This window comes from Oncorhynchus nerka, linkage group LG2 (assembly GCF_034236695.1).
Source record: "Oncorhynchus nerka isolate Pitt River linkage group LG2, Oner_Uvic_2.0, whole genome shotgun sequence".
NCBI classification, from domain to species: Eukaryota; Metazoa; Chordata; class Actinopteri; order Salmoniformes; family Salmonidae; genus Oncorhynchus; species Oncorhynchus nerka.
Window position 1 is genome coordinate 35,046,755 of NC_088397.1, and position 18,309 is coordinate 35,065,063.

General features: G+C 40.9%; 1 long non-coding RNA gene across 1 annotated transcript; it reads right to left on the reverse strand.

Annotated features, from left to right (window-relative positions):
* Positions 1-4,014: 4,014 nt before the first annotated feature.
* On the reverse strand, positions 4,015-7,170 carry LOC135572466 (uncharacterized). The gene is made up of 2 exons (XR_010464326.1): positions 6,966-7,170; positions 4,015-4,692 (listed from the first exon to the last, which is right to left on the reverse strand). It is a non-coding gene; the product is annotated as an uncharacterized LOC135572466 (long non-coding RNA).
* Between the last annotated feature and the right edge of the window lie 11,139 nt (positions 7,171-18,309).

An 18,309-nucleotide genomic window follows, 5' to 3' on the forward strand; every position in this document is an offset into this window, starting at 1 on the left:
TCTAGCATTTATTTGCATATTTCTATTAGGGAACACCTCATCTAAAGTGAGCTTGTGCAATAACTCAATTTGCCCTTGCACTCCTAAGCAACGCAATTGTTTTGTAACTTTGGCAAAGGTAAAGTCCACAAAAACGCAGTATGTAGATCAAATGTTTCATCTATGAGAAAATTAGCAGAATGTCGGCCAAAATCCACCTCACTCGATATTCTCCCACTGGGCTTCCTCTCATCCCCATACTTGGTAATAAGTGGAAACGCCAACCGGATGCTTCACATTTCTACATCTGGTGAAATATCTGGCACATTGTTTTATCTGTGGTGGTATCACAGATTATATAGTGGCTGCCCTAACAACGAAAATATATGTCTTAAAAAATGGAAGGCAGTCAGGTGGAGGCAAGATCAGGTGGGACGATTCTAGCCAATGAGAGGGGAGATGTGTGTGTGAACCAAGGGTCCAGGGTTCACACTAGAGCAGGGTTTCACAAACTCATTCCTCGGGACCCCAATGGGTGCACGTTCTGTTTTTTGCTCTAGAACTACACAACTGATTAACTTGTTATGGCTGCAATCCCACTACCGGGATCGATATGACAACTACCAGTGAAAATAGAGGGCGCCAAATTCAAACCACAGAAATCTCATAATTACAATTCCTAAAACATACATGTGTTTTATATCATTTTAAAGCTATTCTCGTTGTTAATGCCACCAAAGTGTCCGATTTCAAATATGCTTTTAAGTTAAAGCACAAACGATTATGTTAGGTCTCCACCAAACCACAATAAGCACAGCCATTTTCCAGCAAAATATAGCATTCACAAAAAGCATAAATAAAGATAAAATGAATCACTAACCTTGAATTATCTTCATCAGATGACACTCATAGGACTTCATGTTACACAATACATGCATGTTTTATTTGATAACGTTCATATTTATATAAAAAAATCAGAGTTTACATTGGCGCGTTAGATTCACTAGTTCCAAAAACATAAAGTGATTTTGCATAGCCACATCGTTTCAACAGAAATACTCATCATAAATGTAGATGATAATACACATGGAATTATAGCTATACCTCTCCTTAATGCAACTGCTGTGTCAGATTTTTTTTTAAAGTTTACGGAAAAAGCAACCCATGCAATAATCTGAGACGGCGCTCAGAACAGTAGCCAAATTAGCCTCCATGTTGGAGTCAACAGAAACCAGAAAATACATGATAAATGTTTCCTTATCTTTGATGAACTTCATCAGAATGCAGTCCTAGAAATCCCAGGTCCCCAATAAATGCTTGATTTGTTCGAAAATGTCATTTATGTTATTTATGTCCAATTAGCTACTTTGGTTAGCGTGTTTGGTAAACAATTCCAAAGTCACAAAGCGCGTCCACTATAATGTGACGAAATGTCCAAAAGTTCCGTAACAGTCAGTGGAAACATGTCAAATGATGTACTGAATCAATCTTTAGAATGTTGTTTACATATATCTTGAATAACGTTCCAACCGGAGAATTAGAATTACTTCAGATGAGCGGTGGAATGCAAGTCCTTCCCCTGTGAACGCGCCTGGTGAAAGCATGGTCCACTCATGGCTGTGGTGACTATTTCCTGTGTCAATCGACCCCCCTTCACATTAGAGTCATCAGACAAAGTTCTATTGACTGCTGACATCTAGTGGAAGGCGTAGGAAGTAAAGACTCATCCATATCTCGCTGTAATTTCAATGAGACCTTGGTTGAAAATATGCCACCTCCAGAAGAAAAAAAACAGGAAGTGGAATTTCTCAGGTTTTTGCCTGCTATATGAGTTCTGTTATACTCACAGACATAATTCAAACAGTTTTAGAAATGTCAGAGTGTTTTCTATCCAATACTACTAATACTATGCAAATATTAGCAACTATGACTGAGGAGCAGGCCATTTGATATGGGCACCTTTCATCCAAGCTACTCAATACTGCCCCAGCAGCCATAAGAAGTTTTAAAATAATCAACTGATCATCAAGCTTTGATCATTTGAATTAGCTGTGTAGTGTTATGGCAAAAACCAAAACGTGCACCGAGTTTGGGAAACACTGCGCTAGAGCTGTTCACGAATCCGCCTGTTCCTAAATATCCGAGACCGGATCCATAATTCTAAATAACGTCATGGGTCTGGGTCGGATCTGATATGATTGTCACTGGTCACTCACTGTATGTGTAATTTTAACTGACTTTTCCGGAAGGACCCGCACAGATCCAAATGCGACTGCTGCATTAGAGAGACATTTTATAATTTATTCTGCTTCTCTTGCTTTTCACAAGAGTGGAATGTGGCACGTGGAGCTTGTTGTTGTTGGCCAGTCATAAGTCATCAAAGCGACAATAAGATATAGTCATAGAGCCTCCATGTGTGGTAAAAGTTAGGATCAAATCAAGCTTTATTTATACAGATCAAATCAAGCTTTATGTATACAGCACTTTTCAGACATGGAATGCAACACAATGTGATTCACAGGAAAATAAAAATAACAATGAAAATAAATATTTACTACACAACAAACATAAGAGGATAAAAAATTAAGAATAACAACAAAAACTGAATGACTAAAAACACCCTAAGGAAAAGCAAAGATTTAAAAAGGGGTTTTAAAATCTCTTAACAATGTCAACAGTCTCGACCCCTCTTAGGTTCTTTGACAGTCTATTCCAGAGACTGGGGGCATGGTAACTAAAGGTTGCTTCTCCATGTCTCTTGGTCCTCGGCTTTGGGATAGTTAAAAGAGCAATGCCAGAGGTCATGAGGGACCTACTGGGTTCATAACTTAAAAGCATGCCTGACATGTATTGGGGTGCACAAACATGGATTGATTTAAAAACCAATAGAAGAATCTTCAAATGAATTCTAAAACTCACAGGCAAACAGTGCAGAGACCTTAAAACCGGTGTAATGTGTGCTCTCCATCTTGTATTAGTCAATACCCATCCTGCAGCATTCTGTATGTTTTGCAGCTCACCAATGGCTTTCTTGGGTAGACCAGACAGGAGAGCATTACAGTGGTCAAGCCTGCCTGTAATAAAAGCATGGATGAGTTTCTCTGTATAAGCCTGAGAGAGAAACGGCTGCACCTTGGCAATGTTCCTCAGGTGGTAAAAAGCTATTTTGGTCACATTCCTAATGTGTGATTCAAAATTGAGTTCAGAATATAAATGTAACCTTTATTTAACTAGGCAAGTCAGTTAAGAACACATTCATATATACAATGACAGCCTACTCCGGCCAAACCCGGACGACGCTGGGACAATAATGTGCCACCCTATGGAACTCCCAATGACAGCCGGTTGTGATACAGCCTGGAATCAAACCAGGGTCTGTAGTGACGCCTCTAGCACTGAGATGCATTGCCTTACACCACTGCGCCACTCGAGAGCCTAAAACAACACCTATGTTTAACTGGTGTTTTATCTTTATTGCCCATGAATTAAAATGTGCTGCCAGATTCTCTCATTGTGCTTTGGATCCAAAAGTAAGTACCTCAGTCTTGTCTTGATTTAGCTGAAGGAAGTTGTGAGCCATCCTAGTATATACAGTCTAATAATTTATCCATTGAGCTAAAATCCTCTGCTGACAAAAATGTAAAGGTGTGCATCATCTGCGTAGCAGTGAAAATCAATGTGCTTTCAGGTAACGCTGCCAAGGAGTAACATATATAAACTGAACAGTACCGGACCCAAAATGTATCCTTGTGGAATGCCACGTGTTATGTATTTTCTCTGAGTTATGTTCACCAAGGGTGACAAAAAAAACTCTCGACCGGTTAAATAAGTCCTAAACCAATTTAGAACGGGACAGGAGAGACTTCTCCAGCCTGTCCAGAAGACATCATGGTCAACAGTGACGAATGCAACACTTAAATCCACAAGTACAGGAACAGAGAGATATTTGGCATCTGTGTTGGCTCTAAGATCATTTACAATTTTAACTAAGGCTGTGTCACGGCCGTCGAAAGAACTGGACCAAAGCGCAGCATGGTGAGCGTACATATTCCTTTTTATTAGGATGACGCCGACAAAAACAATAAACAATACAAACTCAACCGTGAAGCTTAGGGCTATGTGCCACAAACAAAGTTAACTACCCACAATCACAGGTGGGAAAAAGGGCTGCCTAAGTATGGTTCCCAATCAGAGACAACGATAGACAGCTGTCCCTGATTGAGAACCATACCCTGCCAAAACAAAGAAATACAAACAGAAAATAGAACATAGAATGCCCACCCAAATCACTCCCTGACCAAACCAAAAGAGACATAAAAAGCTCTCTAAGGTCAGGGCGTGACAGGCTGTCTCTGTGCTGTAGTGGGCCTGAAAACCAGATTGGAAAATAACATTGGCAATTAAAATATAATTTAGCGGTTTGAAAACCAATTTCTCTAGAATTTTGCATAAGAATAGAAGGATGGAGATTGGCCGAAAATTGCTAAGAGCTGAAGAATCTAGATAAATTTTCTTCAGAAGGGGTTTCACCATAGCAGTTTTTAGTGCAGTGGGGAAAGTGGCTGTGAACAGGGAGTGATTAATAACATTAGTTTGCACTTCTTCAGATATTCAATTAAGAACTGTTTTGAAAAAGGTGGTGGGGGTAGGATTGAGAAGGCAGGTAGAAGGCTTAAGTTGTGATATCATTTTCCTGAGCATGTCTGTGTCAACCTGGGGAAATAATTTCATTGTTACTTTGCGTGGTAGGCCTGAGTACATATCAAACTTATCAGGTCTTGCTTGACAGATACCCAGCTTTATCTCTGAAATATGCAGCAAACTCATCACATTTAGATGCGGAGGAAAATTTGCATAAGGTAGGTTTGAGGGGGTAGGATTTATCAGGCCATCAATGGTCAAAAAGAGCACTCTCAAATTATTCTGATTATCAGTGATCAAATTAGAAAAATGAGCCTGTCTGGCATTTCTATTTGCCTTGTTATATGCCAAGTTGCTCACACAGAATATCAGAATGGACCTGCAACATTGACTTTCTCCGCTTCCGCTCTGCCTTTCTGCATTTCTCTTTAATTTATTAGTTTCCTCACTCATCCAGGGGGCTCTCCGTTTGGATGTGGCCTTTTTCAACTTTACTGGAGCTATGGCATCAATGGTTGGGGTGGGGGGTTTCAATAAGAGCAGCACTACAGGCTGAAGACAGCCATGTTTCAGTGAGAAACATGCAATCAACAAGAAAAGTTACTAGTGTACTAGTGATTGTGCTAACATTTAAAAGTGCCATAATCAATGAGTGTGTGCCACTCTGCCCCTGGGGCATCTGCGTAGAGGTAACCAATGAAATAACAACCAAATTATTAATGTTACAACCATGTTTCCTGTCAGTCTTCAATCAAAAGGTAAAGGAGAATGATAGGCTACAACGACCAAGAGCAGCTACTGGCTACCTAATATTCTTAATGGAGTTTTTGTTATTTGTAACTGTAGGAGAAAGAGAAAGCATATGCACTGCAGCCTCAATTAGCCTAGCTAGCTAAATTTGGCTAGCTTAACTAGCTTCTCCCGGTTTGATGCAGTCAAGACATACCATGTAATCATATTTGATGATAACCTTGCTATGGCAGCTTTTAGTCTACTATAGCACGAGTCGGCTTGTTTGGTTGCTGTCTTTCTCCTCCCTGCTCCCCATGCCACTTGCTCACAGTATGGTCCTTCCCCCGCCTGCTAGAGTGGCACCTCTCTCCTCTCAAGCTTTGTCAATTCTGTTTATTAAAGTATCTTAATAAATGACTTTTCAGCTGCTTCCCTCACTCCGTTCGGACAGGTTATGGATCCAACCAGGTCTATACGAAACGGGTCTAGTTGTCCTCAGGACCGTGCAAAACGGTAGGGTCAGTGTGGGAAAGCCCCAGTTCCATTTCAGAATGGGTCAAACTGTTTGGACCCATGAAGACATCTAGTTCACAGGCTCTTAACAGTTTTGTTTCAGTACTGCAGTTTAAAAGGACAATCAGCAGTTGCTTCATACATTTTTTTACTTAAATGAATGATATGTACCCATTGATATTTGAAGAATATAACGCAGTTCAGCTGTCGTACCCCATCAGAATACAAAATATAAGCTTGCTTTACTCCATCGTTTGTATACAAAGAAAATGTAAACAAACACTATAATAGCCTCAAAACATGGTTAAAATATCATTTTGATATCAGTGATGGTCAGTCCTTGCATCCATAGCTCTATCAATTTGAGAGTGGTTACATTTCTCCAGCCTCATCCTTCAGCTTTTTACCGAACCAGGGATGAAGACACCACTTTGTTATTGTTTCTACTGCTGATTGTCGCTTTAACTGATGCCCTGCCCAGAAAGAGAATTTACATACACGGTCTCATAGAGAGGTCAGATTTGAAAATTCCTAATAAGACACTTTAGTCATCAATTTTGTGGACATGGAGTTATTCAAATAATTGTCGCTACCCGTTTTCAATCAGCTTCTTGATATGCCACACCTATTAGGTGGATGGATTATCTTGGCTAAGAAGAAATACTCACTAACAAGGATATAAACACATTTGTGCACGCTTTTTGTGCTTATGGAACATTTCTGGGATATTTTATTTCAGCTCATGAAACATGGGACCAACACTTTACATGTTGCGTTTATATTTTTGTTCAGTGTAGAAATTGTCTATTGATTGAAACTACTTTTGATAAGCATTAATGGTATAATGGTTAATAACTACTGATAAGAGTTAATTATAGGGGTCTCTATATAAAATCTCAATGATGCCCCACCTTTGATTAATTTGGATAGGATAACCAAATGAATTACAATGAATTAGATCAAATAATTATTCCAGCAATTAATCAATAATGCAAGGACCTCCAGGGGCACTTGGCATAATTCAAGGACCTCCACCGGCCGAGAAATAGGCGCTGGGCAAGCCGGCTGGGGGCGGGGACGACAGGTGTGACAGTACCCACCTGGGCGAGCCGGCCGAGACATGAACGCCTGTCGATCCCACTGCGACGTGGAAGCCCGATGATCCGACAAAGACGTGACAGTCTGACGAGCCGGCTAGGCAAACAGGACCTGACGATCCGGCTGAGGCCCAACGTGGGATGGGCGCCGTCCAAGCCAACCGGGGCAAGAAAACTTCGAGCCAGCTAGGGAGTGGAATCCCGAGGAGCTGGCTAGACACCCCCGGTTACTCCCCGGTGCTTCATGTGATGGCTTTGGGATTCTGCAAGGACCTGACGCAGGAGATGAGAAACATGTACGTGGAGTCAAACATTTATTCAGGAACAGACATAGACCACGACAGGAACAGCGTCAGCACACGGGAAAACAAGGACATATGACAAACGATTCTGAGGCAGGGAACAGAGCTAGGAAACAGACAGATATAGGGAAGGAAATTAAACAAGTAATTGAGTCCACGTGAGTCCAATGAGCACTGATGCGCGTGAAGGGGAAAGGCAGGTGTGCATACTGAAGGTGGCTTGATTGCGTAATGTTGGGGAGTCTGGCACCCTTAAGCGCCAGAGGGAGGAAGAGCAGGAGTAGTGTTAGCAATTGGATATGTAGATGGGTGAGCCGGTCAAGGATCGATTCAGACTAAGTGGTAAATTTTATGACAAGTAAACAGTTTATTCAGAGTGAAAATATGTATTACAACGTAATTACGGCTCTTCCGTTAGTTCGTGTGGAACGGCAGGCAGAGAGAGCGTAAACAGTCAGCACAGCTCTTATATACGTCACAGAAAGTAGGTTGACCCTAGGAAGATCGGATCTCCGGATTGGTTCAGCTGGTTGTAGTCTGTAGTCTTCCGCCATTGGCTCAGTTGTCTGTCCATCATCGTAGGATCTTCTTCGGGCACACAGTGTTCGGTTAAAAAAGGAGATTATGTGTGTAATGTGGGAGCTATCCTGTAGGGGACCCCACAGGCTTTACTGTGAGTTGTAGCCATGTAATTAGCAGTAAGTTAGTCACCTGCATACGAAATAGCAATTCCTTACAAAACCCTCTTCACGTCTCACCAGAGACGTGACACAACCTAACTGGATCCAGACACAAAGAGAAACTTCTCCCAAAAGGACTATGAAATAAGGCACGGTATTAAACAGAAATAGATATTTATGTATTACCATCATGTTCTCCATTCAATCCCACTATGTACTAAGTTGGCTACCAGCCACCTAGGAACTTTTACAACCCTCATTTAACAGAGCGGAGAACAGCTCAAAATAAAAGTAAAATGATTGTCCACATTAGCCCACTTTTTCCAGCAGGAAAAAGTTTCTGATACCCTCTCTTCACATCTCCTAAGAGATGTGATATAGTCCAGATACATTACTCCAAGCAAAAACGAAGACATAATCCAAAAAGGAAAAATATCCTAAACTAGGTATGTCTATCCGGAAATGGCCCACAAAGAAAAATAATTTCCCCCTCTTCCCATCCCAGATGGGACACGACATACAATGGAGAAGCTTAATCAATAAAAGCAACTGGATCCCCCTTTTTTACTCCTGCTAGGGTGTCACTCAATTATCCTTTATTTCAGCAGTCATAGCATTTCATGAAAATAATAAAAAGTTTATTACTAATAACAAGTTATATATGCCTTTGTTGTATGCCTTTGTTCCCCCCAAGGGTGTCACTTATCAAAAACAGGATAAAACTTTATTGTTATTGACATGTAAGATGTAGGATAAAACTTTGGTCATGGAAAACAGAGTAATGAATTATTAGAAACCATCTGGTCCTCTCAGCTACTCCTATCCTGTACCAGGTGGTACCAGTCCCATCCTCCCCTGAAAGCATGCGTCCGTATCAGCATCGCCAACTGGAGCATCAAGCAAAGGCATCATGCCTGAAGCCCTCACCACATCTGTAACAGACTTGTCAAAACACAGTATGATGCGAGCAGCACATCACATCAATAACAAATAATACAAGAATTAGGGTCAGAAATCCAGTAACCATCATACCAGTGCACTTACCAAACCAGGCCAAGAGAACAGACTCCTCCACCCCCCCCGTGGACCTCATCTTAGCAGACAGTGCATCAACCCCGCCTTAGATTGTGAAGTTTAAAAACTATCATCTGGACTGGTATTAGGAATATACGTGCAACATTGTTTACGAACATCTTGCAGGCGTCCCCTGACTGGCAAGAAGCATATCCAAGGCAAGTCTATTCTGTCTGGAAACCCCAAATGTGGCCTCAAGCTGTTCAGACATACTAGTGAGTGCATCACGGGAGTAATTCACAAAACGCTGTTGATTATAGTAGATATAATTAATCCATGCAGTCTGTCCAGCATCCACCATGGCTGGACCCATAGTAGGTAGTAAGTGCCAGAGTCCATCATTCCCTACCCAATGCCTGAAACTCATGAGGAATCCCCACTGGCACTCCCAACAGGTTAGTGTATGTCAACTACATCCTCTGTCCATGGAGCACTACTACATCTGTCTCCCATGGGATGGAATGTTTTCAGGTCCCCTGGTTACAGAACTCAGCAGCTGTTCAGCAACAACATCAACAATGGTCCGTGGAATTATCAAACTGGTCAGACCACACGTACCTTGCCATTCTCCTCTAAGAATGGGTCTCAGCACTCTTTTGGCTCCACTCATCCAACATACATCAGCCAGACCACTAGTTTGGTTTAGGCCTGTAACTGGCCAAGTGGAATTAATGGTTATGTTACTCCTGCAATCAGCTTCAGGCAATCTCCCATAATCAATGCCATTACCTGTACCCGTGATGCACTCGTAATTGCCCCCATATGCCTCAACACCCCAAGAGGCCCGATGAGGAGGTACTGCAGGAAACACAAGGCTCAAAGAGGAACAGAGGGTTGAATTGGGCTTAACCTGGTAAAAACTTCTCAAAATACACAACCACCCCTCTCCTTCTCCTACAGCAAATGGGTGTGTAGCCAGAACAGGTCTATCATGACTACAAATAATACAGTCCTTTCTTCTCAGGGTTTTAGCTGTGTACCTCATATAAGACAGCCACAAATTGTCCCTACTATCAAAACCAGTCTCAGTTTCTAATTGATCAATAGCCGAATAGTCTCTAACATTAATTACCTGAATGGTATTTCTAACACAGTGGTGGTAGAGGAGTGTGTCCGGTTACCTCTGGTCTTGGCAGTACCTTGATAGAAAACACACCCATCATGTCTGTCCTCGTCCTTTGTAGTCCGAGGGTGTGAGTGCCTGCATCAGAGAGCTTAATAGTTTTGATGGTTAGTAGGATTTCATCACCTTTACAAAGTTCAACATTGCTCCCAGGTTTCCCCATATCATGGAAAACCTATCCACCCTTAATGGGATCCTCCATGCTATAAGGATACCCTCTTCTCCAATCCCAGAACTGTCCGAAGTCGGTTACCGTGTAATCTCTATTCTAACTTCTTATCTACCCAGATCTAGGGATCTCTTATGCTTATTTTGGAACAAAATACACATCACTTAGCCAGAGCCAGACACATCTTCACCTCTATGAACAAAAACAGGGGTGATAGGACAGGTAGGGTTACTTCATTCGAGAGTTGGCCCCGAATTCTGTTAATTCCAGTTCTTCTCCCGAACTCTGTTTATTGTCCGACAGTGAAAAAATGTCTTACCCTTCCGCCGTGCGATATGAATCTGGGTAGCTCTTTCAGCTAGCTGTCACCAGGGGTCTTCTATGGTCCCCAAGCCTCTGGGACTGGATTGAGTGACTTCACCTGTAGTTCACCTGTAATGCATAAAATCCTGGACATACAGGCTTGGTTAACAAACAATTTATCATATGTTTTATCTGATTATATCTTTAACTTCTATTCCCAATTGTTAGCTTACATTTTTTTAGTTTCCTATCCAATAAGCCCCATCCTATCCTAGACCACAATTTACCCATCCCCCTTTTGATACCTGACTCTGCCCAGGTATCAACCTTACCTACTCTAAATAATGACTTAGGTAAGATTAGTATATTATCTTTATGTCTGACATCATGAAGGAGCCCCTTTTAGTTTTCCACATGTCCAATTCTCCCTTGGGCGTCAATCCAGTACCAATTCCCTGTCAAGTTTCTTATCTACTTAAGAACTATCTGCGCTACTTATATATTTTCTTAAATATATATTTACCAATTTAAACCTTTTCTCTCATATTTCTCAAATACCACTAAGCTTCTAACTGTTTGACTTTATCCAAAATCATGTCTATGAGTGTCAATCTCTAAAGTCCTTACATTTCCTTAATTAACCTAACAATAATCCTAAATCATCACAGATGTCCTATATACCTGTTAAATTTAATACTATTTTTTTTTTTAAACCCCTAATGGTAAAAAAAAAAATTCAAAACAAATTGCTTATCATATCAAAATCCTTCCTTCAAGGACTCTCAGTATTCTATCTGACAATAACATGAATTTAATATATGTTGCAGAGTGCAGAATTCCTTGTCTACAGTGATTTATCACCCCTAAGAACTGAAACTTATTTTTCTATGTAATTCCCTGCCCTATTGGCTTAATATATATCCTATCCTAACCTCCTAACCTAAACTCCTTTATAATGAATTTACCTTAAAACTAGTACTCAATATGACCACATTCATTATACCAATGACTCTCCCCAAGGCTGATCAGACCTTAGAAGACAGTGATGATAAGGTCCCATGAGTCAACCCACCCTTTTATAGTCAAGTTCTATACTACACTAGACATATTAAAGAACCCTTTATCCTTAAAATCCAAATTCACTTGTGTAATTTAAAACTCATAAAATAAAAACTCATAAAGTTCCATATTTGAGCGTGTCTCTTTAAAATACCTTTGCACCAAAACAAATAGTCCTAACAAATGTTTTATGTGTATATATTTGCAAACCTTAATGATTAATCAAAACTTCCAGGCCTTTCCAATTTGGTCGTTTATGGCCTCATTCTCCCCAAGATTATAATCCCTGATATTTAATAAAAAATAACGTATTTTTCCTTGGCTCCTTCAACTCACATTTACATCTCAATAAAACAAAACACCATCTGCGTGTTCCTCAAGGAAAAACAACTTGCCCCTGTTACGTATGTCTACGTATCAAGGAAATGTACAAATAACCAAATTCAACCTCGCTAGTTTACCGAAACATGTACAATTATGTTTTACCATAGAGGTTGCTTTTCACCATTAATACCCTGACACCGTTCCACATAATGGAAACAGTGCTCAAATTCACTGGTGCTATTCAAACGATCAAACCAAGAATCAACAACCATCAGAATCCACCATCACGATGTTTTATGACTCAGACATCCAATCCCTCTCTCTCACGGCCCAATTACAGTCCAAATAAACGCCACAAATCAATGATACCCACCCAGCGAATCAGCTGCTAGTTTTTAGCATCTTTCCTGACGATTTACATACTCCTTTTAAAGGACACTAACCATTTTCTCTGTCACCCCAGTCAAGACATCATTTCCGTGGCGACGGAAACCTCGCGAGTGATGTCATCAACAAGCGCTCAATCTTGACTTATTTCGCAACGATGTTCAACTCATTGTAAATAATGGTTGGCTGTCTGCAACAACAGTATTTCGGGTTCGATAAACCAAACCTAATTTATCACATCTGTTGAATCCTGAATTAGAGTTTACAACATCAATCAACATCTCTCAATTCGCTAATCTTATAAAAACATTTCGATGGACACAAATCTATCGTAATTGTTCCCTCGTTATTATTCAGAATTAATTTGATTCAAGTCACTGTCTTCTCTATTGATACAGTAATTTAAATACGACCCAATTCTCAATACATTATTCCAGCAGATCATCTAGTGAACAGACATCGTCTTGCATCGGAATTCGCTTCGTTATTATTTTAAATTGAAATAGTCTATCAATTTAACCTAAACAATCTATTGAAAACGTTCAATTTATCTCTTATACAAACACTAGCGACCATAACTTTCCAGGCAATCATTCAAATAGATTATTTACAATCAAAAACTCTGAATTCAGCCAGCGCCATGACTGGAAATGGAACTCGGGCATCCCACGTGGCAGGCGAGAATTCTACCACTGAACCACCAATGCTATTGTGAATATCTAAAATTACTCCGGATATAAACCCCATTTACAAAGTAAAATCTAAACAAGTCACTATCGGTAATTCCCAGAAAAATAATAGCCCAATTTTAATAGTACGAACGTTACTCCAGCTATGATTCTCAAATTCCAAATTGCACATATTAGCAATCAAAGAATAAAATCGACACTAATGACTAGGAAACAGATGCGCCTTTTAATTGAAAGTAGATTGTTTACTTATGCAACGTATTTCAGTTACTTTACTACTTCACATTAATCACGCAATGATAATTAGTTTGATGGAAAACCTTAGGCTTTGTACAACATTATAAATTACATCGAGCATCCCTCGAATTCTCTAACTTTATGGAAAACAGTTTATTCAATAAATCCCGCAACTTCTCTCATACTGGGAAGAAAAATTATTACATGTTCAGACTTTAAGGGCAGTTTAATTTAACATGTTTCACCCAGACGGAGATAATCCAATATCGTTCTATAGTTACATCGTTAGGGTAAGATAACCAGAAGTGGACACTCTAATCAGTTTCTAGAGCTCAATTTCCCAGATTTTGTAGATTATTTTAATAGTGCTTAAAAACTTCATCTTTACTATAACTTTCTCTGCAAAACAACCAGTTCAATTACAACCAAAAACTCAGATATATATAACTATTCTTTACACCTCAGCTGGGAACCGAACCCCGGCCTCCCACGTGGCAGGCGAGAATTCTACCACTGAACCACCAATGCTTATGGAACTGAAATTCTCCGCAAATAGACCCAATTTTCAGTTATCTGCATTTGTTACTCCGGCATCTGAACAACAGAAAACAGCACCAACCTAAACGCCCAAAGTTTTCCCTCAATCAGGATTCTCATCAATCTCGCTCCCTTCGTATCTGACCCCTCTTTCTTAAATACGTGATTTTTGTTCTTTTCTGCCTCTTTCTCTCTATGTAACAACCAACAATCTTAATGGAAACAATTACAACCACCTTGCATTTTAATATAAACAGTTACAAATAGACAAAACATACAATTACAGGTTATATCTCTGACCTCTATTAATTCGACCCCTATCAGACCGAGCTAAGCGGATTTACTGGATAGAATTCAACTCTAGAATCCAATTCTATCCCCTACTGATCCCTATCGAATTGAACCCCTATCAGAATTAATACACGTTAATACACGATCTCTCTGACCCCTGAAAGCCGACCCCTATCGGCGAATCTCTTATCAGTCTAGCCTCGACCGGTTCCCGGGACAAAATTTAAATTTCTCCCCCTCGGCGTTAGGTTTCTGACTGATCTCTATTCCCGATCCCTATCGCACTAACCCCTATCAGCATTGATGCGCATGTCCAACCCCTATCGGAACTGAATTTATATATGTCCGATCCCTATTGGAACTTTTTAGGCCTTTAATTGATCTCTCATCATTGAAAGCTATCAGACTGTGACTGATATCTCATCAGTGATTCATATCACACCAGCCGTCGCTGGCTTGTTTCTACATATCTTCACTACACTGTTCTTTTCGACTCGTCAGCAAATTATAAATTTACACAAGAATTCATACTTACTCGGAAATACTGATCAAAATTTAGGCAGACTATACGACAATATGCAAAGTTTGATTTAACAGGTTTTGCTTACCTTATTTATGGTGCACCTTTAGATCAGTTTCCCGAGTTGAGTAGAATTGTTGTCCACCCCCCGAGAATCAAATCACCCGTCCTTCTCGGATCTTCCTCTCCACGCGCTCACCCCTCTCTCACATCCAATCTGCTCGCTTCGACTGGACCGTTAGTTAACCATCCTCTGCGTACCATTTTTGTTAGCAATTGGATATGTAGATGGGTGAGCCGGTCAAGGATCGATTCAGACTAAGTGGTACATTTTATGACAAGTAAACAGTTTATTCAGAGTGAAAATATGTATTACAACGTAATTACGGCTCTTCCGTTAGTTCGTGTGGAACGGCAGGCAGAGAGAGCGTAAACAGTCAGCACAGCTCTTATATACGTCACAGAAAGTAGGTTGACCCTAGGAAGATCGGATCTCCGGATTGGTTCAGCTGGTTGTAGTCTGTAGTCTTCCGCCATTGGCTCAGTTGTCTGTCCATCATCGTAGGATCTTCTTCGGGCACACAGTGTTCGGTTAAAAAAGGGAGATTATGTGTGTAATGTGGGAGCTATCCTGTAGGGGACCCCACAGGCTTTACTGTGAGTTGTAGCCATGTAATTAGCAGTAAGTTAGTCACCTGCATACGAAATAACAATTCCTTACAGTAGGCGTGACAATATGTTTTCATAAGGATTTTATCACAACTAAAGTGGCCAAATATCTTCTTAAAATTAAGCACATTAATCCTCTTTACAACCGGTGTAGAGCCTAACTGGCATACATTGGGCGGCACGTGAGTTTCAAGTTTCGTGAAGATCATTTTCACCATAAAAATGCACCTTTATAATAAAGTATTACATGCATAATCACATTCGTGGTGACTTTTGAGAACAGTGTTTTTCCGCTAATTGATTGCATTTTGGAACATTTGCGATTATAGAGTATTGCTGCGCTTATAATGTGAAGAAATAGCCTAATTGTTTATCAACATTTTAAGCTAAACGTTCTGATCTGTTGAATCAGCCTCATTGCTTTAAAAAAAAAAATATGCGGGTGGTTGTATTAATTTGGGATCTATTAGATCCCACAACTGTCCCAGACTATGTTTGGAATAATTTTTTGTCATACAGAAACCCCAAATGTTTGACCAATAGAATAGGTCAACTTTTGTACTATGGGGGATAGTAGATTGACATAGGTTAGAGCATTTGCTGTTCGTTAGGCCTACTCATCTTGTTTGCTGATGAAAAGTAAATATGGACAGTTCTTTTACCATCTTCAATATGCGCCTCGGCATTCGATAAGAAGGATGCACGCAGTTGTGTCCCGATGTGTCTGTCTTCACTTGTAGCCTACTTTGGAGCTGAGATGCTTATCTGAAGACATCCCTTCAAGAGGACCTTTTCTTGAAGGGCACTTAAGTACACTCTTCTCCACAGCTTTACTGTGTTTGTTGGGACTGGGGTGATCAGATGTCTTTCTTCTGCATGGAATCGAAAATGTTGATCTCTCTGGGTAAGCTCGCCATCCCGGTGTACAACTGAGCAAGAGGACAGGTACATTACAGTGTTTAGTTTGAGAAGTCCTCAACTGGCAGCTTCATTAAATAGTACCCGCAAAACACCAGTCTCAACGTCAACAGTGAAGAGGCAACTCCGGGATGCTGGCCTTCTTGGCAGAGTTCCTGTCCAGCGTGTGTTCTTTTACCCATCTTAATCTTTTCTTTTTATTGGCCAGTCTGAGATATGTCTTTCTTCACAACTGCCTAGAAGCCCAGCATCCCTGAGTCGCCTCTTCACTGTTGACATTGAGACTGGTGTTTTGCGGGTACAATTTAATGAAGCTGTTTTTCAAACTAGAAACTAATGTACCTGTCCTCTTGCTTCAGTTGTGCACAGGGGCCGCCCACTCCTTTCTATTCTGGTTAGAGCCCGTGTAACAGTATAACTTTAGACCGTACCCTCGCCCATACCCGGGCGCAAACCAGGGACCCTCTGCACACATCAATAACAGTCACCCACGAAGCATCGTTACCCATCGCTCCACAAAAGCTGCGGCTCTTGCAGAGCAAGGGGAACCACTACTTCAAGGTCTCAGAGCAAGTGACGTCACAGATTGAAACGCTATTTAGCGCGCATCGCTAACTAAGCTAGCCGTTTCACATCCGTTACACTCACCCCCCTTTTGACCTCCTCCTTTTCCGCAGCAACCAGTGATCCGGGTCAACAACATCAATGTAACAGTATAACTTTAGACCGTACCCTCGCCCATACCCGGGCGCGAACCAGGGACCCTCTGCACACATCAATAACAGTCACCCACGAAGCATCGTTACCCATCGCTCCACAAAAGCCACAGCTCTTGCAGAGCAAGGGGAACCACTACTTCAAGGTCTCAGAGCAAGTGACGTCACCGATTGAAACGCTATTTAGCGCGCACCACTAACTAAGCTAGCCATTTCACAATCGTTACACCCGTTTGCTCTGTTCTGTGAAGGGAGTAGTACACAGCGCTGTACGAGATCTTCAGTTTTGGCAATTTCTCACATAGAATAGCGTTCATTTCTCAGAAAAAGAATAGACTGAGTTTCTGCTTTCAGTTTCCAGCTACAATAGTCATTTACAACATTAACAATGTCTACACTGTATTTCTGATCAATTTGATGTTATTTTAATGGACAAAATATTTGCTTTTATTTCAAAAACAACATTTCTAAGTGACCCCAAACTTTTTGAACAGTAGTGTATCAACCCTACAGTCAAGGTAAATATGTTTACCCTTCTCTGCAACTGCGTGTGTGAGTTTGAGTGAACGAAAGGGAGATCGAGACAGAAAGGGAGAAAAAAGGGTTGTGCACCTGAAAATATGACAAGGGCAAGTTAAAATGTGATTTATTTGCTTTACAAAGTGTACACTCAGATAATATATTTATTGTTTCTGCTAAATACAATTAAATCAATCCTTCTATCTGTCAAAGAGATTACTTCAATGGTGTCTCCTCTCTCTCCATCGGACCGTGGCCGTCCTCAGTTTGATCATATCGCTTGCTGGTTTTTGTGACTGCACTTGAAGGAAATTTTCCATATTGACTGACCTTCATGTTTTAACGAAATGATGGTGTCACACCCTAATCTGTTTCACCTGTCTTTGTGCTTGTCTCCACCCCCCTCCAGGTGTCGCCCACCTTCCCCATTATCCCCTGTGCATTTATACCTCTGTTTGTCTGTTGCCAGCTCGTCTTGTCAAGCCTACCAGCCTGTTTTTCGTACTCCTGTTTGCTTGAGCGACTGTTTTCTAGTTATCCCGGTTTTGCTCATTCTGCCTGCCCTGACCCTTGCTGCCGTTCTGTACCTTTTGACACTGCCCTGGATTACTGACCTAAGCCTGCCTGCCACTCTGTACCTTACGGACTCTGCCCTGGATTACCGATCTCTGCCTGCCCTTGATCTGTCGCTTGCCTGCCCCATCTAAACGGGTGGCATGTTGGACACACACGCACACAGGTAGGCTTAAGTTAATAAAGCATTACAGTGCTAGTCTGAATGTAAAAGGACAGTGTAACAATTGTGTTCCTCTTTAGGCTGATGGAGCTGT